The following is a 22,224-nucleotide window of genomic DNA, read 5'->3' as shown; positions in this document are numbered from 1 at the left end:
TTCACAGGCTGGTGGTTCTTGCCATGCCATCCTCCTCAGGAGGAAGGATTCCTTACAGTCCTTCTCTGCTTCCCCACAGAGACCATCACATGGGAGAGACTCCTCCACGAACCTCTCCTTCATGAGTCCTTCCCATGAGGTCCAGAGCTACTCCAGCCTGGGCTTCCCACAGAGTCACGAGCTGCTTCAGGAACAGCCACCTCCCCTGGCACTGGGGTCTTCCACAGCTGCACAGAGTCCACCAGCAGCAAATCCTCTGGCCGTAAAATCCAAGTCCACTGGCCAAACTGACCCCTCCTGGTGCCTTCAGGGAATGTTCCACCACTTTCCTCCATGAGTGCAGGGGGGCAGCTGCCATCTCACCATGGGTTGCAGGGAAACTTCTGCTCGGGCACCTTCTTCCCCTTCTTCCTCACCAACCACCAGTACTGCTCTCCTCCTCCAGCACAGCTCTTCTCCCCCTCTTCTAGCTCTGCTGAGATGTTATCTCAGTTCTTTTGTATGTTAATCGCTGAGGTGCATCTATTTTCCCTCTAATGACTCCTTGGCTGGTTTTGGAGCAGGGGGAGCTTCTCAGCTTCTTACCAAGCCACTCCTGTGGCCCTTCTCCCACTACCAAAAAGCTCACCAAACCAAACCAGAACACACATCTACAGTGGGGAAAATTTTCAGCTGGATATTGAATTCTGTCTCAGTCCCCGTTTTAAAACAACAACTAAACAAACCTCCCAGAAACACAAAAAATGTGTTGTTTTGAAGAAGTACTCTGCACAGCTACAGTGGACCACATGGCTTTATGCACACATTGAATGATTAAGGAAAATACCATAACAGCCATTGCTAGTTCCTTTTTTTCTGAAGATTTGCTGTCCCCAGAACATTATAGATATGCAGCTGTTGTACTAGAAGGCCAAACAAAATACCATCGGAAATGATTACTTAAATAATGATGGGTGTAGCTCATGAACTGTAACACATTAATAACCATTACAGAAAATTCTGACTAAAAATATTCTACAATCAGTTAAAACAAGTCTGTAGCACAGGAGTCAGTTCAAAGAAACTGAAAGAAAACATATTTAAACAGCTGGAGAAAATAGGAGATGGCAAAAATTGTTCTGTTAACTGCAGGCTGTCACTGGATTTAAAATAAATATGAAGGGCTGATAAATGCCTATGTTAGCTGCATGGTATTAAATTAGACCTTGGAGAATTAATTCTGTTTTCATTTTACTAGTGGAAAAATGATGTGGCCACTGGTGTTTGCCTAGCGCAAATACATTTGACACAGGGATAAATATAGGGCATAGTAAGAAAGTTTAAAAACACTCAAGTTAAAGAGGTCTCTGAAATTCAACCTAGAGAACCTCAGGAGTAGCTGCAGGATTTTCTGAACCATGATTTATTATCTTCAAGAACTTGCAAAGGACAGAGAAAATCTCTAGGTATAGCAAATCAAATCAGTACCTCCTATTAGTAAAAGGACAACAATATGACCTGGGGAAGTATAGACTCATCAGGATAACTTTAATAACCAGAAGATGATAAAACAGGTTATTGCATAATCTATTAGTATACATATAAAGGAGAATAAAAGTTATGAAACACTTTCAATACTGATTTGTCAAGAATATATCACAGCAGAAAAAAGTTACATCTTTGAGTAGATAACCAGCCAAAAGAATAAAGAAAGGCTGCAGGCATGACATATATTGACTTCATTAAGGCTTTTACATGGTGTTGGGCCTGGCATACCCTTTAGTAAAAGAAAATCTAGTACAGAAGAGATCATCACCAGGTGGCTGGTCTATAACACAAAAACTTAATAATAGCTTTCTAACTTCAAGTTTATTCTAGTGAAGCATATAGATGTCTCTGCAGAGCTTGTTTCATTCAACATATTCATTAGTGGTCTAAAGAAGGCACTTGGAATTAATGGATAACGCTGAGCCAGGAGGACTGAATTATACTGAAGATTCAAGGTTCAAAATTCTTAATCAAATGAAGAATAGTCTGAAATTAAAGACGAAAATCAACAGATACAAGTACAAAGTATTTTGATGAGGAAGCAGCAAGTGCAGCAATGAAGAGACTAACTAGCAAGCCGTAATAATGTAGCAAAGGGAATGTGAGTTACAGTTGATGTCAAACTCAACCTGAATCAGTAGTCTGATGTTGCTGGGGGAAAAAGTGAAGTCACATTTTGTAATATACTGGCAGAATGTCATGTGTAAGATGCTAGATGTCATTATTCTTTTCTATGCATCATCTGGGAGGCCTCAGTGAGATAAACACGTTTTGTTCAATTTATTCTTGAGTAAATTTATAGAGGGACTAGAGAGAAGCTAGAGGAGACAACTAAGAAAATGAAGAGGACTTCAATATATCACCAGTGTACAGAATGTGAAAGAAGTGTGTTTCCCTAGGTTGAGAAAGTGTAACCAAAGGAGTTATCTAAAACAAAAAAGAGGATCTACGGCCTTTGGAGGAAAAGGGAGGCCACTCATGAGGACTACAAAAATGCTGTGAGGCTATGCTCGGAGGGAAATAGAAGGTCCAAAGCCCAGCTAGAAATTAATCTGACCTCCATGATAAAGGATAATGAGAAAAGCTTTTATAAATATATTAACAGCAAAAGAAAGACCAGAGACACCCTCCATCCCCTATTAGATGCAAGATGAAACATAGTATGAACAGCAAGGAAAAGGCTGAGGTGCTAAATGACTCAGTGTTTAGTAGCAAGACCAGTTATGTTGAGGGAATCATATTCCCTAAGCTAGGGGACAGGGACCAGGAGCAGACAATCCCCCCACAACCCAGGAGATGGTCAGTGACCTGCTACACCATGTAGATGGGCACAAACCTATGGGGCAGGATGGGATGCACCCAAGAGTGATGAAAGAGTTGGCAGGGGTGCTCACCAAGCCACTTTGCACCATTTATCAGCCTGGCTGACCAGGGAGGTACCAGCAGGCTGGAAATCACCCAGTGTTACCCCTGTCGCAATCCCATTCTTTTCTCCCTTTTGGAGAAATTTAACGGGCCCAAGAGTCTGCACACAGCGTTCGCCTCTCTCAGAGGAGCGGCAAACTGCGGTGCCGATTTTAGAGTGGGAAAGCAGCCAACCCTCACCACGCCCACAATAAATGCAGTTGATGCCAAATTTAAGATTCAGGAATTGAACTGTTTATTTAAGGGATTTAACAAAATTTAGAGAAAGGAGGTTCAGAAAGGGCAAAGAGCAATAAAAGCTAACAAAAGACACTTGGGGTACACTCCAACAGTGAACGTTTCCCACTCAGCAATGCTAGTAAGTGGGGGAATTTAGGAGGGTTGAGGAGAGGAGGAGGAGAGGGAGGACAGGCCTGACGCTGACTTCTCCCCTCGGTGGGGTGGCGAGATGTGTGTGTTTAAAGGCAAGGTAAGAGGGGGAAGGAATTCACCAGATGGGTCTTCACCCTGTTCCCGAGATGGTCAGCTGTTTCAATGATATTCGCAACCCCTTTGCCTCAGCAGCGCGATGGCAAGACCACGCACAGCGAGGACAGGTGAGGCCACGACTGGCGGTGGCCTGCAGGGGTTTATCCCTGACAGTGGTGCCTTCTTTCTTCTCCCTCCTTTATCAGTGCACTCTCACCGTGACAGCAGCACACAATCCCTGTGGCAGTCCACAGACAGCCCTCCAGAGGTCCAAAAGCCACCCGAAAAGAAGCAGCAGCAGCAGTGGTCACAAGCCAAGACGCAGCCCCACGGCACCCAGCAGGCAGTTCAAAGGCAAAAGGCAGAAAGTGGTGGCAGCCATCCATCAGGGGCTGCTTCTATAGCTTCCTACCTTCTAGTCTAAAATCTCCAGTTGGTTCTTTACTCTTTTCTTCGAGCCATCATCCAATCAGAGTCCCAGAACTCGCTGCAGTCTCTGGGCGGAACAGCAACAATGTTGCAGTTTTCCCGCCACAGAGTTCCCACCTGGAGTCTGTCTGCCCTTTATGGAAGGCAAGTTGTTGTTTTTCCCTGAGGAAGGGGAAGGCAGGGACCACGAGGAGCAGCCATTTTGAGTAGTTTAGATCACTGCTCCATGAGCAGTCAGTTGCTCCAGAGAGGGGAGGGTACCGACCCTCACAACCCCCCTATACAAGAAGGGACGGAAAGATGACCCAGGAAATGACACGCCTGTCAGTCTGGCTTCAGTACCGGGGAAGCTGGTGGAGCAGATCATCCTGAGCACCATTATGCAGAGCAGCCAGGTGATCAGGCACAGTCAGTCTGGGGTCATGAAGCAGGTCCTGTTCAACTAACCTGGTCTCCTACGATAAGGTGACACGTTTATTGGATGAGGGAAGGGATGTGGATGTTGTCTATCTTGAGTTTAGGAAGGCCTTTGTGCTGGTTTGGTTTGGCAGGACTTTTGGTAGCAGGGGAAGGGCCCCAGGAGTAGCTCTGGTAAGAAGCTGAGAAGCTCCCCCTGCTCCATATCAGCCAAGGAGCCACTAGAGGGACAAGAGATGCTCCTCTGCAATTAACATATGAAAGAACTGAGATAGCACCTGAGCAGAGGAGCACTTGGGGGAGAAGAGCTGTGCTGGGGAAGCAGAGCAGTGCTGGTGGTTGATGAGGAAGAAGGGGAAGAAGGTGCCCGAGCAAAAGTTTCCCTGCAACCCATGGCGAGATGGCAGCTGTCCCCCAGCACTCATGGAGGAATGTGGTGCAGCATTCCCTGAAGGCGCCAGGACGTATGAACTAGGCCATTGGACCTGGATTTTGTGGCCAGAGGATTTGCTGCCAGGGGACTCTGCGCAGCTTTGAAAGACCCCAGTGCCAGGGGAGGTGGTTGTTCCCAGCGCAGCCCGTGACTCTCTGGGAAGCCCAGGCTGGAGCAGCTCTGGACCTCGTGGGAAGGACTCATGAAGGAGAGGTTCATGGAGGACTCTCCCATGGGATGGTCTCTGTGGGGAAGCAGAGAAGGACTGTAAGGAAACCTTCTTCCTGAGGAGGAAGGAGCAGCAGGAACCACCAGCCTGTGAACTGACTCTAAACCCCATCCCCTGTCCCCCTGTGCTGCTGGGGGGAAGGAGGGAGAGAAACTGGGAACAAAGTGATTTGGGCCTGGGAAGAAGGGAGGGGTGGGGTAACATATGTAAGCCCTGCTCTGTGTGTTATCTGTGTCCTGTGTGTGTTTGATTAGTATGAAATTAAATTATTATTTTTTCCCCAAGTTGTGTCTGTTTTGCCTGGGACCTAAATCAGTGAAGAACCCTCCTTGTCCTTTGTCTTGTTGGGCCCAAACCATGACACCCTGTAAAGTGACATTTAACTAGCCCTGCCCTTCTTTTCATGTGGCTGAAGAGGTGACTGTTCATCTCGGATGAAGAGACCTGACCAGTTCCTATGATCATAGCCTGTTTTCTGCCACACTTTCCCAAAACTTTTGCCAGTTCCAGATGAAGTTCGCCGTGCTGGGCTTCTGATTCAAACCTGGTTCCTTAATTATAATAATCAGTATTCTATGTTTTACTTCAGAATGATCAAAAGGAAAATATATCAAAATTGGTTTTATGACATGGTTAGAGGCACACCCGTTGTCCTTGTTACAATAAATACATTTCAGTATTTCTTCTTTCTGTTGCCCCATTGTGAGCTTTTCCTTCAAGCGCTTGTTTCAATAAACAAGCAATTACTGAAAATTACTTTATCCCCAAACCATTTCCTTTAAAAGGTAATAAATCTTTCCTTAATTTTTTGTTGTATATTCCCCACAAAAATCCGACTTATTTTTCTTTCCTGTATTTTCCTGGACTAGGTACACATCAAGTCATGTGAAGGAAATAATGAATCAATCGATCAATTAGTTGGATCAATAACTCTGTTTTGACAGTCTGCATTAAGCAGAATTAACTAATTGCCCAATCCTAAATGCTTTTAAAAACATATCTAGGAAATCAATAACGCAGTAACTGCGTTTTAAACTGAAGAATGAACACAGCTATGCAGGAGGAAATGGACAGCCATCACCGAGGTATTCACCACAACAGTGGAGTTTTCTGCTGTTTTCTTTTTTGCTTTTATGTGTCTTTGTCTGCATTCTTCTCCTGATAGTCACTTCCATTTGTATGAGGGAAATCAATAGCTCACCTAGAGCTTTAGTAACTGGTGACTATGGGAGCTACAGGTTTTTGTGGGATCTACCAAGTTACAAATATGTTCTCCTTCCTATACCCCATGCTTTTCAGTTCATGGTGAAATGAAAAGTCACAGCAATGGGAGACATATCCAGCCAAGGTAACACTTGCTGGCTCAGCTTACTGTCTCCTGCACTGTGTTCGAACTTCTATTATTTTACCTCGTTCATCACATTTTTCCATCCCCTGAGCAGTAATTTCTCTTACCCCATTAAAGTGGTGTTTTGATCTGGGCTATGGTAAGGCTCAAATCTTTGCTCTAGCCATGCATTCTTAAGAATATTTCCTTTCTAGAATGAACTTATCTTTATTTTATAATTGAGATTTTTATTTTTTATTTTTTATTTTTTTTCCTGTTTGAATGACTCAAGGATTTACTCCTTCTGTCAGCCCAGGCACAAAATCTGGTGGGTTATTTTTGTAAGATAGTTTAACAAGCAGTTTAAGAACAAATTTCTTGACTGTTACTTCTAGCATACCTGAGTCTTCATAGAGTTTGATGACCAAGAAATGCATGGCACATGATACCATGCATGGGTATCATGCTAGATGCTCCCTTCCCTGGAGAGGACTTATCTCAAGAATTAGCTCCCATGGCTCTGTGTGTTGCTGGTGTGTTTTCTTGTTGGTGAAATACATGCTTAATGAGCAAGTGATTCAAGGTGATTCCATATAACATGTATCACCTTCATTTAATGAGCAGATCAAGATGATTTCATATGGTGTACGGTAATAAAAGGTAAATGATACTTTTCACTTTAGCTCTCTCAAAATTTCACACATTCTACAAAATATGTCAGAGATGGAAATTGCCTATGTAATAGATTTGGACTTGCCTAAAGTAATTTAGGAATATTATAAGTTGGATTGGTTATTGAGCTGCCTGCTCCATGTGTATGTATTCATACAGGGAGTTTATTCAATAACTGGATTGACAGGAAATGTGCCCAGAAAGAGTGAGAATTGAAAGCAGATATATACTGCCTAGCAGACCCTTCAGACACAATACAAGAGCTATTCAATTTGAAGCTTTTATTACAACTCCCTGCTGAGCTCAACAAGTTTAGTTACAGGTCCAAGCATGTAAAGGAGCAAGGAATTTCAATTAGGCTTAAATAAAGTTCCATAAGGAGAAAAGAGAAGCTAACAATGCAGTAAGGTGATCCCAGACTTGAAAGGGTACTTGAGAATTTAGCCACTATTCAAGCACTCAACAAACCATCTCCTTAAGTAAGTTGGAACTTTTGCAGTTTTTAAAATCTTATTTTATATTTTCCCTCCCCGTTGCTAAAATTAAGTATTTATTTTAAGACAGCTGTTTGGCCTATCATATTTCCCCTTGGTCACAGGTTCCTGCAGGGAGGAACTGGTGACCTTGCCACATCGGACCTGGGGGTCAAATGTGGTTGTGTCATAAGATTCTGTTCATCTGGGGCCATCTAAGAGGGAGGAATTCTGATAATGTGCTCTGAAGAGAACAAAGGAGGAGGACAAGGAAGAGGTCTAGGATAAAGAACAAAGTCCAGAAACGCTATCACAGGCATCACTTTTCCAGAACAGTCAGCTTCCAGGAGACATGATGGACCAGATGATGAAATGATGGTTATCGTATTGTTTAAATAGTTTATTTTATTAAATTTGAGCTAAGCAGTTTGAGAATTTTAGATAGTGGGAAGACACTGGAAACAGAAAAATGAAAAGTAGATAAATATACCAATGGCATTTTTCAAACAGATCATGGCCACTGAACCTCCAGAAAGACTGTATTCATTCCCACAGGTGTATCAAGCACCAGATGATCAAAGTATCTTTCTTGAATCCACAAAAATTCCCACATAATTTTTAAGGACACTTGATAAAGCATTTTACTAGACTAAGAGAGATTTTGCATTTCATTTTAGTCAGTTGCAATCCTCAGATCTATGTATAGGTGAATAAGGTTGTAGGAACCTGAGATTTTTGTTGAACACAGCAATATCTCTGAAGCATCTTTTACAATGTGGTGAGCATCCTACTGTGAACTCTGTAATAATATGTATAGGTGTGTGGGAAATCTTCCCACTGACTGCAGTGATCAAGCCCAGATTGACCTCAGCTGATACCTGAGTGTTCTCTGGGTCGTCTGGGAGGCTGAACACTGAAACCCCACAGGAAGAATTTCCCACAGATCTTTCTTTTCCTAGACAAGACAGTGCACCTTATTATGCATGTTGCCCATATTATTTATTGGTTCATTTACAAAGAACAAAAGAGGCTTGTTATACAGCTGGAAGCATGGATGTGAGTTTGCAGCAGGAGGTACTTTATGAAACCTCTTCATTCTGACCTAATTTTTTCCTGCTTCAGCAGGTCCTCCCTCATTAGCCAACATCAGCCCCCTATGCTCTGTGCTTCCTATGCAAGGATCTTCAGTGGTTTATAGAAGTTCTGGTCCTTGTGGTTTTGGGGCGGCAACCCCAGCATTCAGTTACTTGTAATTTGCTTTTGCAGAATTAGGTGGACACTAAGAGGAGCCTGGATCCCTGACAAAGTAGGATGTGCTGTTTATCACCCTTTGCCCCCAGACAGGGAACACAGAGATGTTATGTTTTCTGCACTGACGTAACAGATACTTCCACATCTTCATCTTCTGGACTGAAAGACAGAAAATGAATTTTGAGGCAGACATCAGAAGACACAGTACAAAAGTGCTCTTCTACTTGTAGTCTTGCCCATCATCTATCATTACCTAATGACAATATTTTATTTTTTCACTTCTAAGGCAAAATAATAAAAGGAGAGCATGCATGCAAGCCAGATACCATATCTAGCTTCTTAGGTAATGGATTAAATAAGAAAAAAAACGCCTGTAATTTTAGGGGCATTAACATCACATCTTTCTCACCATATACTTTTATTTATAATTCATAAATTCATTTTTTGCCTTAACTGTTTCTCTCTACTATTCACCATTCATATCATCCATTTCCCTCAGCTCAAGAATGCTGCTCTCAGAGTTTTTCTTCAGAAGGTTGCTTTTCCAAGAGAAGTTAATTAAAAATCACCATTGGTTTTAAACTATAGCAGGGTAGGTTCAGATTGGATATCAGGAAGAACTTCTTTACTATGAGAGTGGTGAAGCACTGGATCAGGCTTCCCAGAGAGATGGAGGAGGCCCCATCCCTAGGAACATTCAAGTCAGGCTTGATCAGGCTCTGAGCAACCTGGTCTAGTTAAAAAGGTCCCTTTGCACTGCAGGGGGGGCTGGACTAGGTAACCGGTAAGGTCCCTTCCAACCCCACACATCCTATGATTCTGTGATTCTATGATTCTATGATTGTGATGTATTTCAGCTTGAAACCACCTGCAGTGGGAGATTTTTTACTGTAAAATGTTTTCCTTCTAGAGTTTCTCTGTTTTTTCAAGTCTGCATCTTTCTGCAATGCAAGTATGCAAAATATATCCTACAAAAATCTAATTATTTCTGAACATTGCCAGTCAGTTCAGAGTAGGATACTGAACTGTGCTCGTCTCTGTTTAACACCACTCCAGTGGGCAAATCTCTTAAATGAAATCAGCCTGAGATTTCGTTTAAATGCATGTATTTTGCAGAACTTCTTTCATGAAGGTACAAGTGTGAAAAGAGACTGATTATCTTATAACCTGTAGGTCCAGGCCTGTAAGATAAAATTGTAATTCAATATGGTTAAGTAGAAAACAGGAGAAGAACAGTTATTCCAATGAACATGGAAGGAGTTTTTTCAAAACATTCCAAATCTGATTGATAAAGGCAGGCTGATGCTTTCTGTGAGGCTAGACATTCTTCAAAATACTATCCTATGAAAACAAAATGCAACAGTGCAGTGTCTCTTCAATGAACAAATTGTTCATTATAAACTTGATGTCTCCAGTTACAAGACTTTGTAAGTATTTTTCATCATTTGGTTGGAGTCCGAAAGGCATCCATTCATAGATGTCTGGGAGAAATTAAGTCACTGCAGATAAAGTCCACAATGGCTCAGAGGCTGGAGAAAGTATAAAAAACAGGGAAGATATTACAGAAAGATACAGTAAGATAAAGTGCAGTCAAACAAATTCATCAAATAATTCAAATGAAGAACTTACATCCAATGATTAAAAAGTAAGTAAGTTTATACCTTATGACTAAAGCCTGTATCCTGGGAAACAGCAATCCTGTGAAGAACTTAGATGTTGTAGATAACCTGGCAGCAATATCTCTTTTTATCAAGATCAGGTATCTGCTTTGTGAGTTTGTTCTACTTTTACCCATTAGTCACTGGGCTCCATGCACGAATTACTGAGTGAAAGTTTAGGATAGGTAGAGGAGGTCAAATCGGGGAATGACTATTCCCTTGAGACTCTAAAAATCTGATATTCTATTTAATTAAATACTCTCGTATCAGAACTTTGATTGCTTCAAAATAATGTATTTACTTCAGAGAATCTATCACAGGAGGTACAACCTGAATATGATTACTTCTTTTAAGTATGTCCAGCTGTGAGTGTGAGGTAAACAAAATTACTGCAGTAGATCAAAAGTCTTTCCTAAAACAAAACAAAACAAACCCCCTTACACAAAACTTTACAAAAGAAAGGGAATTAAGATAGTTTTATCAAATAAGCTCATTAAATAAACTTTTTAAAAGACCACATCATGTTATTCTGCACAGGTGGAACAGCCAAAGATGAAGCCTTATTCTGTAAGCCTGAATTGCTCAGTTTGATTTTTCAAGTCATTTAATCTTTCAATAAGTATTAAACATGTTGAAATTTAACATGGATAAATAATATTATTTCAATATTCTGCTCTTTTTTGGTTACACTCTGTTGAAATGTTGTAACCAAATATTAAAGAAAAACCCATCACTTTCCTGAAGTCAAATCAAATTATGTTTTGTGGCAGTGTCACATAATCAAGCTGCCATTTATACACTGCATAGTCTATTCTCAATTGATTGGACAACTAAGCTATCACTGAGGTGTTTTTGGCAAAAATAACTGCCTTTGAATAATTTGATCTTCTCCTAAGTTCACAAGACTGTTCAGGACACTGCACATGCTAGTGTAGCATGGACAGGAAAGTAAATTGCTACTTGTCTTAATGGCAAAGCAGAAGCCTATGAAGTAGCAGAGTGTAGCTGCGTACATCTGAAAAGTTTACATCCTTTGCTTGCTATGTCTTTTCAGACCTTTGATCACTAAGACACAACATGTTCAAGATGAGGGTCACCTACATGCTCCAAGTGCACTTTCCTTAAACCTTCCCCTTGTCTCTTGCAGCAGCAGTAAACCCATCCTTCCAGGCAGCACTGGCAGCAACAATGTACAGCACATCCCTGACAAATCAGTATCCTCCTCCAATCACACCAGTGACTTGTTTCTGAGGGTTGGATATAGACCATGAAGTCCCTTGGCCTGGGGTGGTTTCTGAGCACTGGGGCTCTTTACAGCATGTGCTTTTGAACAGGGTGGTGGAATTTCATAGCCAGCACTAAGTCACACAGCTTGGATCTTCGTGGCTTGCTAATCTTCTGCAGAGTCTGGACTCCCAGGTTGTTAAAACCCAGAATAATCCAGGTCCCTTTTGGTGTTTCCCATCAGCTGAGATTCTCTCAATGCCCAAGAGCAGCCCGTGGGTAAAACCAGATGCAGGGATATAAATGGCTTTCTAGTATGACTCTGCATCAGTTGCCAATTTTTCATGTTCACCATGCCTGGCAAGGTACTTTGGTACAGTCAAAGCTCAGATAAGCTAGACTGTCTGAGTTTTGTCCTTTGGCCAAAGGTTGTCTTGCAACAAGGCTGTAACAATAGTGAACATTGTTGCTTGCAGTAACCAGAAGTCTAAGAAATCCCCATTACAGCTTGGAGGATGTTAAACAAAAGGCATTACTTTGCCTCAGAATACAGTTTTATAGTTCTTGTCTACCACTGGGCTTAACTAAGAAGACCTTTGGTCCTGGTTCATTTTCTAGGCTTGCAATTGAGATAGCTGGCCAGGAAAGCAGGCCCTTAACAACATCCTCTTGGCAGTTCAGCCAAAGACATAGCCATGCTGCACTTCATGACAAAGACATAGCTATGCTATAGCACATCACTGAACCTGGGGGTATCTTCTGGCAATAAGGACTCCTAATTCAGGCTGACCATGCCTGACCTGGCTAACTCCTCCCTGAGTCATTCACATTCTATGTCTAGCTTTGTTAAGGAACTACTGTATTCCCTGAGATCAACTCATTTAACTCCTGTCTTAGTTTCTAAAGCTGTAAAATATCGTTTTGTGTTTCTGTAAGCTCAGAAGATACCAGAGGAAAAAAGAGTTACAGGTAGGTATGCCATCACACACAGGGCTAAATTATTCTTTAATTTTAAAGTAATTATTACATTTTTTTTTTATTATTTTGCAGAGTCTGTTTCTGTTTAAATCATACTGTTACTTCTTTTCTTACACAAAGCTCACTTAAAATAGAAATATTTAGTTGCCATAGCAATATTTTTCCCTTTGTAATTCTGTTATTTCACGTTCATTGCAAACTATACTGAATAGATGGAATTCAGAGACATAAAAATTGTTTCAGATCATGTCCTCCATCCTTTGGGCAGCATACAACTGGTGTTTAAGGTATGTAGCAGAGTTGCTAGTTTGCTCAGGGTGTTATCCAGTGTCATAAAAAGTGATCCAAATTGCAGTGAATTTAATAAATAGTTAAATAATACCGTTATTATTAGCTGATTTTCATACTTCTCAGTTTTCCCTTTCAGCACAGACAAATGGTTCACCCTAAAGAACTCCTTCCCCACCTTAGTGTGTTTAAAGACAATCAATATGCTAAAAATGAAGTGTATAGCTCTCTATCAGCTTAGAGGATTTCTGTGACTGCTCTTAGGGAGTGTTTTCTGCTGTCACCTCTGGGTCTACTTACTTGACTCATGCCACTGGAAGACCTGACTGAAGATCTGGGCAAAACTTTTCACATCTGGGACGTGCTTTAGATTGAGTATATGTTTTGAGTTCAGTGGCATGCAACAAGTCTATAAATAACAGGGCCAAAGCAGGCTTATATCTCCATTACACAGAACAAAAAGATGGAAAATAAAATTAGCTAATATATAACAAATAATGGGTGAGAGCAGCACTGACTGTAGTTTTACTGCTTGCAATCGTGTACCATTTTGCAATGAAAAGTAGGAGTTGTTTCTATTCAAATGTGTTTTCTTCACTTGTGTGTTCCTACCCAAAGGCATGTCTTTAATATAATGTCATTTACAGTGCAGCAAGAAACCTGAAACATAATATCGCTGTCATTGCAGGAGCTGAAATGCACTAAGAGCTTTCTTCTCTGGGGAACAGGAGAGTGCCACACACCACAGACAGACTGACTTGTTTTCAGTCCTCAGGAGCTCAACTATCCCCTTTTCATTCCCAATCTCTACTTAAAAACCACCTTCCTAAATGGAATGTCAAGTGCACCAGCATGTCTTTATCTGAATGTCTGTATCTGAATTGTAAATCACAAACAAAAACAGAGTTTGGGGCCCTTGCAAGGTTTACCTCAGCCAGTATTTTCTTTCCTTGGCTTCAGAAAGAGAGAGATCTTTCATAAGAACCTTATAAACAACTCTGGCTTTAAATATGTCGGGGAGCTAGGCTGGCATACCACTGAGCAGAAGTTAGCTTTGTCAACAGCATGGTGCTCACCTCATCTCGGGATGAGTAGGGCTGCTTTTATTACTGGGCACTTGAATCTCCCTGTTCTTTCTGTCACATCATCCTTTGACCTACTTTATTTAAAATAACAGTTTACTGTAACTGTTGAATACAATAATTCATGTTCATTGAAAAAGTGTTCTCCCAACCCCACTGCTGCCTTGTTTTTTAACAAAATCTGTAGGGAGAAGAGAAATAGCAGATGCCTGACACATTGGGCTCAGGGCTGCTGATCTCAAGGAGAAGCATATGGTTCCCAAGACTGTCCAGCTCTCCAAATCCAGCCCCAAAGAAGCCACTGGATAATTTGCAGAATTCAGTTGGTGAAGCCAAATCTTAGTCAATGAAGTACATGCTGCAAATATTTTGAGGGCCTCAGCTAAACCAAAAAGGCCTATTGCTTATTTTCTCAGTTTTTCCCCTCAGCTCTCTGACATACTGCGTATTGTATTTTGCCTGTCCTCCAGTACTGGCCATGGATACTCTTCACCTGTTCTAGATATCCTGGTACCATACAAACAAGTGATTTCCATACCTCCACACGTGTCTGTCCAGGGCCTGGTTTAAGTTACAAGACACTAGAAAGCAGACAGATGTAACAAGCAGGTGGGAGCAGCAGAAGGCCCCAACAAGCCATCATAGGTGAGCACGATAAGCAGTGGTTACTGCATGTCAGCTCTTTACTTTGCCACATGTTTTATAAAGGTCCTGAGAGAGAGGAGTTTTAAGAAGGGACATGCCAGAGGTTAGTTTGGAGCTGAGTGGTCTTTGCAGTGAGCTTGTTCTGTGCATGAAGGGCCTAGGGAAGATGCAGGATGGTCCCTGCTGATGGCTATGCTGATGCTCCGCTTCCTGGTTCCTTAGTGTGAGTGGCAGTCATGTTTTTTTAAATTGGTTTTGAGCAACTAGAGAATGTCAGATGTAAGTCTTTATCAAAGTGTGATTTTCTTTGATTCTTTTCGCCCCCTGAGAAAACACCTTGGAAAATAAATGCATACACAAATGTGTACACACGCATCCCCCCAAACAGCAGAGAAGACAACATTACATGCATAGTTACAGCACAGAAGCCAAGATGTACCTCAGTGAAGTGCATACAGGCTTGTTCCCTTGAAAACATATTCAAGCAGTCACAGGTATAGGCAACATCAAATTATTTTCGAGCATTTTGCACCTTTAATCAAATAACTAACCCATTCAAGGTTGTTCAGCACTACTAGAAATTTGCCATTGGTGTTTTACTGCACAGGGCATACTCATTTTCCTTCTAGTGGGAGATGACTGAGCTTTTAAGTGCTTGCTTATGGGTTGTGAAAGAAAAAGCCTGAGGTCTAATGATTCAACATTAAGCAGTAGTTTCAAGATGAATGCTGGAAACTGGAGAAATCCCTCTTAGGTATTTATGTGGTTTAAAGACTAAGTGAACAGCATATTTCCATTTAGTAAATCTGTGGTCAACTTGATAACTTTAATATAGCAGCTGAAGTGGCAGAAGGAGGAAGTGAAGAGATTTATTGGAAAACCATCCACTTAAAGATGTATCAGACCACAAAAAGTTTCCAAAGTACCCAAAGGACATCTTTGCTTTTTTCTCTGGCCCAGTTGGTCTTTTGTTGTTGTTGTTGTTTTGGGGTTTTTTGTGTGGATTTGGGTTTGGGTTTGGGTTTGGGTTTTTTTGGGGTGGTAACATGTCTAGCTTAAATGGTAAATAATAAGCTATAATAACAACCACGTGGTTCCCACAGAATAGAAAGTGACAGAGCAGCTTCCACTCTGCTATCTCTCACTCCCCCTGTCAGAGCTTCAAAGCACATGTGTAATGTGGTCTATGAGCAACACTATTATGACTATAAATAGTAAACACCAAATCCTCACAAGGAGCTCTTGATGACCGGAGATCTGGTTTCTGGGGATGTGATTTTCCAATGCAGCTGCCACCAGAGCTGTGGAGAGTTGTTCCCCTGTAAGGAACGCAGGACATGACGTGCGGAGCATGGTGTCTGTTTCTGGCATGTATTTTCTAAAGGCTTAGCTTTGGAAAGCCAGGGCTCAGTGTTGTCAGTCCTCTCTGCACAGCATCCCTGCATGAAACATTGCCATAAACGTCAGTGTCACTGAAAAACTGGTCCATGGTTTGCAGGAAAATCTCCTGGAAGGTGGGAAAAACAGTAATGGTACATACTGCTTGTACTGGCATTGTATGCAGGGATTGTTTACCAAATGAAATCAAACCAACTTCTTGGAAGTGCAGAATTTCAGCACACAGTTTCCACTGCCTTCCCTGGAAATTACATGCTGAAAACCTGTGCATTGCTGAAAATACAGGGATTCCTGGTAATTGTGTTACAGGCCTGTTCCTGCACAGATGATGTTAATAGTTCACATTAGCTGAAGATCAGGTTTTAAAGTGGCAGCCTTCATTTCCTAAGTAGGAAACTCAAGTGATTTTCGTCACACTCTGTTCTTGGAAGAGTTTGTTGTCTTTTTTCCCCAGAGCTTTCTGACTCCTCCAAGAAAATAATAATTACACTTGTGATCACTGCAGCCCTTCAAGATGCTGGGATTCTCTGGAAGAAAACATCAAACTTCACTGATTTAAGACGGACAGGAGGGTTCCTGGAGCCAGGGCAGCCCGTGGGAGAGCGGAGAGACCCGGCAGGGCTCGGCAGCTCCTTCCAGAGGGCGTGACGTGCAGGGGCAGCGCCGGGACAACCGCGCAGCCTTGGAACGCGGCCACGCACGGAGGCTTCTCAGAGTGTGAGTGAGCAGGAAGTGGAGAGGTTAAGGACCATATTGGAATGTGAAAGTGAAATAGATCGGTGGAGCTGGCAGCAGGTGGTAGCTTCACAAGAGGTAGAAGATCCCCAGCCATCATGTCACCAGGAGGAAGGACGGGAACTAGGAGAGGATGGGGGGAATGGAAGCAGGTCCTTGCTAGAGGTAGCAGAAGAGTTCTCAGCAGACCCTCCCCACGTTTCCAGGTGCCCTTACAGAACAGATACAGGGCTCTGGAGACAGGGGACCAGTCAAACAATGATGCTGAAGAAGTCGTGTCCAAGGAGCTGCCACAGCTGCCAGCTCGATGCAGCAGGACTGCTCCTAAGAAGTTGCCAAAGCAACCAGCTCCTCAGATTAGAACTGCTTCTGAGAAGAGCAAGAGGAGGGTGACAGTGAGAGGTGATACCATTCTGAGGGGAACTGAAGGTCCCAAATGCCAGCCAGACCCTTCCCACAGGGAAGTATCCTGCCTCCCTGGAGCCAGGATAAAGGATATAATCAGGAAGCTTCCTGGTCGGATACAGCCCTCAGTCTATTACCCTCTTTTGATCTTTCAGGTAGGTGGTGATGAGATGGAGAAAAGAGGTTTGAGAGTAATAAAGAAAGATTTTAGGACATTGGGACGACTGGTCAAGGGGTCAGGTGCACAAGTTGTGTTCTCCTCTGTCCCTCCAGTCTTGGGAATGATGAGTGAGTTAACAAGAAGAACTCACAGATCAATGCCTGGCTCCAAAACTGGTGCTACCAGCAGGAGTTTGGGTTTTTTGATCATGGTTTGGTTTACAGGACACTGAGCCTGCTGACATTGGATGGGAAGACCCTGTCCCACAGGGAAAAAAGGTACTAGGACTCATTGATGAGGCTTTAAAGTAGGTTGCAAGGAGGTGGGGGATAAAGCGAGGCTTACTACAGATGAGCCTAGGGGTGGTGTGGTGGTCAGGTCAGCTAATCAGGCAACCTCACTGGAGGCCCAGCTTAAATCCCTTTATACAAATGCATGCAGCATGGGGAGTAAACAAGAGGAGTTAGAGATGAGGGTGAGCCTGCAGGGCTATGATCTCATTGGCATCACTGAGACCTGGTGGGATGGCTCCTAGGACTGGAGCATCAGAATGGAGAGTTGCAAGCTCTTTAAGAAGAACAAACAAGGGAGATGGGGTGGGGGTGTTGCCCTGTATGTCAAAGACCAGCTGGAGTGCAAGGAGCTCTCCCTGGGGATGGATGAGGAGCCAACAGAGAGTTTATGGGTTAAGATTAAGGGAAAGGAAGGCCAAGGTGACATCACGGTGGGGGTTTGCTGCAGGTCACCTCAGCAGGAGGATAATATAGATGAGGCACTATATAGACAGATAGGAGCAGCTACACATTCACATGCCATGGTCCTCATGGGAGACTTCAACCACCCTGACATCTGTAGGAAGAACCAGTCTGCAAAACACAAACAATCCAAGAGGTTCCTAGAGTGCGAGGATGATAACTTCCTTTTCCCCTTGAGAGACCATGGCAGTCTGGTGAAGTTCCTGTGATAGTAGATGAGAAGCTCAACATGAGCCGCCAGTTTGCGCTCACAGCCCAGAGAGCCAGTTGTGTCCTGGGCTGCATCAAAACAAGTGTGGCCAGCAGGGCCAGGGAGGTGGTTCTGCCCCTCTACTCTGCTCTGGTGAGACCCCACCTGGAGTACTGTGTACAGTTCTGGTGCCCTCAGCACAAGATACAGACCTGGTGGAGAGGATCCAGAGAAGGGCCATAAAGATGATCAAAGGCCTGGAGCACCTCTGCTATGAAGACAGGCTAAGAGAATTGAGGCTGTTCTGCCTGGAGAAGAGAAGGTTCCGAGGAGACCTTCCAGTACTTGAAGGGGGCTACAGAAAAGCTGGGGAGGGGCTTTTCATCAGAGAAGATGGTGATAGGACAAGGGTAACGGTTTTAAACTGAGAGAGGAAAGATTTAGGCTAGATATTAGGAAGAAATTCTTCACTATAAGAAGTGAGGAACTGGAATGGTTTGCCCAGGAAGGTTGTTGATGCCCCATTCCCAGAGGTTTTTAAGTCCAGGTTGGACGAGGTTTTGTGCAACCTGGTCTAGTAGTGGTAGGGTTCCCTGCTCATGGCAGGGGGATTAGAACTAGATGACCTTTAAGGTCCCTTCCAACCTGAATGATTCTATGATTCTATGAAAGAGGCCCAGGAGAAGAGTCACAGAAGAGTGTTTCAAGCCCTAACACTGTCCACACTGGCACTGGGACTAGCTGAAGTAAGTAGTTGCAGAGTACCGAAAGATTCCTTGTGGAAGTGCAAGGAGCAGAAGTGCAGCTTCATTTCTGAAATTGCTCTGTTTATGTTACTCATAGGAGGGAGGACCGAAGACCAGAAAGGGCTGCAGCATGGAGGATTGGTATTTCCCCCAAGACTTCCACTAAGAGGAGAGCCAAGAGCCTTACTTAACAATAATAACTTACTTATAGTTACCTCCCCAGAGTGTTGTGAGGCTTAATTAGTTAATGTTTGCAAAGTACTGTGCAGATGCAAAGAGCAATATATGTACTAAGTATTATTAACTGGCAGAAGATATCCATGTGAGAAGTCCCTACAGTCTATTATAACTAAATTATTCAGTGAGTTCCCTAAAATTATGTGGCAAAGTACAGGCAGCTCTCCCTCAGAAGTGTACAAGCCTGCTTTCACAGCCTCTGTGTGTTTCACACTCCGAGGCCACAGACCAAAAATGGCCTCTGTTCCCCTGGCACTACAACCCAAGGCAAGCCAGGAGGACAAGGTTTGTAAGAGCCCCACTGGACTAAAGAGACCCAAAGAGAAGGCTGCCTGCTAAAGACGGGTATTCAGTTTGTGATATGATTACTGCTTGAATTGTACCCCAACACCTTTCATGAGCTGCTTCTGCTGATGAAGATGCATGGGAGACAAGTCAGCCTGGAGCCTGATTTTCCCAGGGAGCCCAGAGTTTGCGATCCCACAGTTGCTGGACAACGGCAATTGCCAAAAATGGATCAATAAATTGTTACATGACTTACAAAATTATTGCTATGCTTTCATGCTAAAATATAAGCCTAATACTGTGTGCATGACTGAGAAGCTGGAAATCTTCAGCTGACAAAAATGAAACAACACAAATGTCTCAGATACAGTTCTTCAGGGACTATAGAGACTAGAAGTCACATTATATATATTGTTTAGTTTACAGCACAATGAAAGTTGCTTCTACAATTCTTGGTTACACGTGTTCCCCTTTCCCCTTCCCTCTATATGAGTGCTAGCTTTCCAGATGGATTGTCCAGTTGGCTATGTACAATGTTATCTCATGCCTTTACAGTAGAAGGAAGGTAGATTTTCTAGCATCTGAAAAGCACAGTGTTATAAAAATAAGGCATTCAAATAGTTGAGATTACTTCTTCCACCTTAGAGCCATCATGTACCAGGCAAGTGTAGATCAGTGCTTGTGCAGCTCATTCCTGAGGTTATGTTCAGACATACCCACACTTTCTTGGTTCCTACTTGTGCCACAGACACTCTGGCTGTCCCAAGTGGACTTTGGGCTCTCTCCTCCCTCTGCTCCCTTGATGGCTATGGACAGTTTTTTGTTTCCCACTTTATCGTGAGTGTTCTCTCAAGGCTATAGCTGGGAGATACCTCTCCAGAGCCTGGGGAAGAGAACACACTAGGAAATGGAGGAAGAGTCTTTCCTTTGGCTTCAGCCAAGGGAGCAACAGATACACAGATACCTGCAGCCTTTATTCTGCTTCTCTCTAAGCATGGAAAGCACCAGCACATAGCCAACTTTCTATGTGACAGCCCTTGCCACTGCAGGTAAAGAGTGTGTGAGGTACCTCGGCCTAATACTGGACTATTGATGAAACACACCACTGTGTACTGAGCACCTAACTCTATGTGCCCACAAACTATAAATAAAATAAAGGCAGGTTTAAGAGGCTCTCCCAAACCTATGCTTGCTAATTCAACATTTTTAATATTATATACATACAAAAAATACACTGGTTTTATACCATACTTCTGGGAACTTCATACTAAAAATCTGCTTGGAATATTTGAATAATTGGCCAATGACTGAAGGGACTACTAAATATTCATATTCTTGAGTAAAAATCCAAAGGAATTTCAGCCATGATTGTGTTGCAAAGTAGATATGCAATGCTTCAAGCTTTTATTTGCCACTGTTGAGGAAAAAAAAAAAAAGAAAAAGTGAGCTACAGATTCTAACAGCACAATATTTTTTTCTGTCAACAAAGACTAAGAAAGGGATGTTCTCTTCTTCCCACAGAATCTGCATTAGCAATGCAGGCAGGGCTGTTTAATACAGGCACAGAAAACAGCATGTGTGAGACATCTTACCAGGTGGATTCTCTTCTTCAAATAGTTGTACACATTTCCTTTGAAAACCTATGTGTTTTAATAGGTGGCCACAAGCTAAACAGCTGCCACATTTTCCATCAACCACAAAGCTGGATCTTTGTGGTTTTCTCCATTCCATCTCTCTATAGATCAACTGATGAAGGCTCATCTTGCAACCAAAATAAATAGAACCAACAAGTACACATTTTCCATGATACTCTAAGATCATCTGTTATTAACAAGCCTTGTGGTAACAAAACCTTTTATGATGCATTTATTCAAGGTTCATCCTTCCCAAAGAGTGGGGAATACTTAATTTGTTTTCTGTGCTGTACTTTGTGTAACTAAATAATTAATCACATTGATATTCTATCAATACATCTTTCTTTAATGGTTAAACGTGTTAATAATTCAAATATCTATGGGTGACCTCTCTGCACTCCTGTGATTTTCAAAAACCCCAGTGCTCTTTGAAGGCACTCTATCATTATCATGTACAGTGCAAGTTAAAAACCTTTTGTTCTTTTTTCTTTTCTCTTCCACTAGTATGTACCTTGCCAGGAGGGGTCAGCAGCAACCTGGGAGTAGTTTTATGTGGAACAGAAAAGTTCAAGGGTTTTGAACTGCTAATTCAGTTATAAAACTTAATATTTGTCTGGCAAAGCTTTCAATTGTGGTTAAATGCATCAACAGAGTCTGAAAACCTCAAAACTGGATGTTTGCCCATTTCACAGGTTATGTAATTATGAGTTATTATAGTCCAGTAGTCTAACAATGCTGCCAAACCCCAAAAGGAGATGACTACTCTAATACACTGTGGGCTAAAAATGCAGTCACACAGCCTCTTCTGTAAGACTTCTTCACTCACTGCCTACAACAAATAGTAGAGGTGTTTGCAAGCAAACCAGAATGAAGCTCAGAAACTGCAAAGATGGAGGTGTTCTCTTATTTCCTGCAAGGAATTAATGGTCACGCCTTTCACTAGATTCACTGGGGAGCAGGTATTTTACTGTCAAGTTTTCCACATTTTACAGGTGAAGAATAGAGCTAACTTCCCAAAACTTACAGTGGAAACTTATAGCAAAGACCGTTATATTGCAGTGGATTATCTGCATTCACACCTACTGCTTTAACATGAAAACACAATTCCTTGTCAAAGCTAAGATGACATACGACCAGAATTGTTTATCATCAA

Source organism: Apus apus, chromosome Z (genome assembly GCF_020740795.1).
Source record: "Apus apus isolate bApuApu2 chromosome Z, bApuApu2.pri.cur, whole genome shotgun sequence".
In the NCBI taxonomy this organism is placed as follows: Eukaryota; Metazoa; Chordata; class Aves; order Apodiformes; family Apodidae; genus Apus; species Apus apus.
This window is presented reverse-complemented; position numbering follows the sequence as displayed.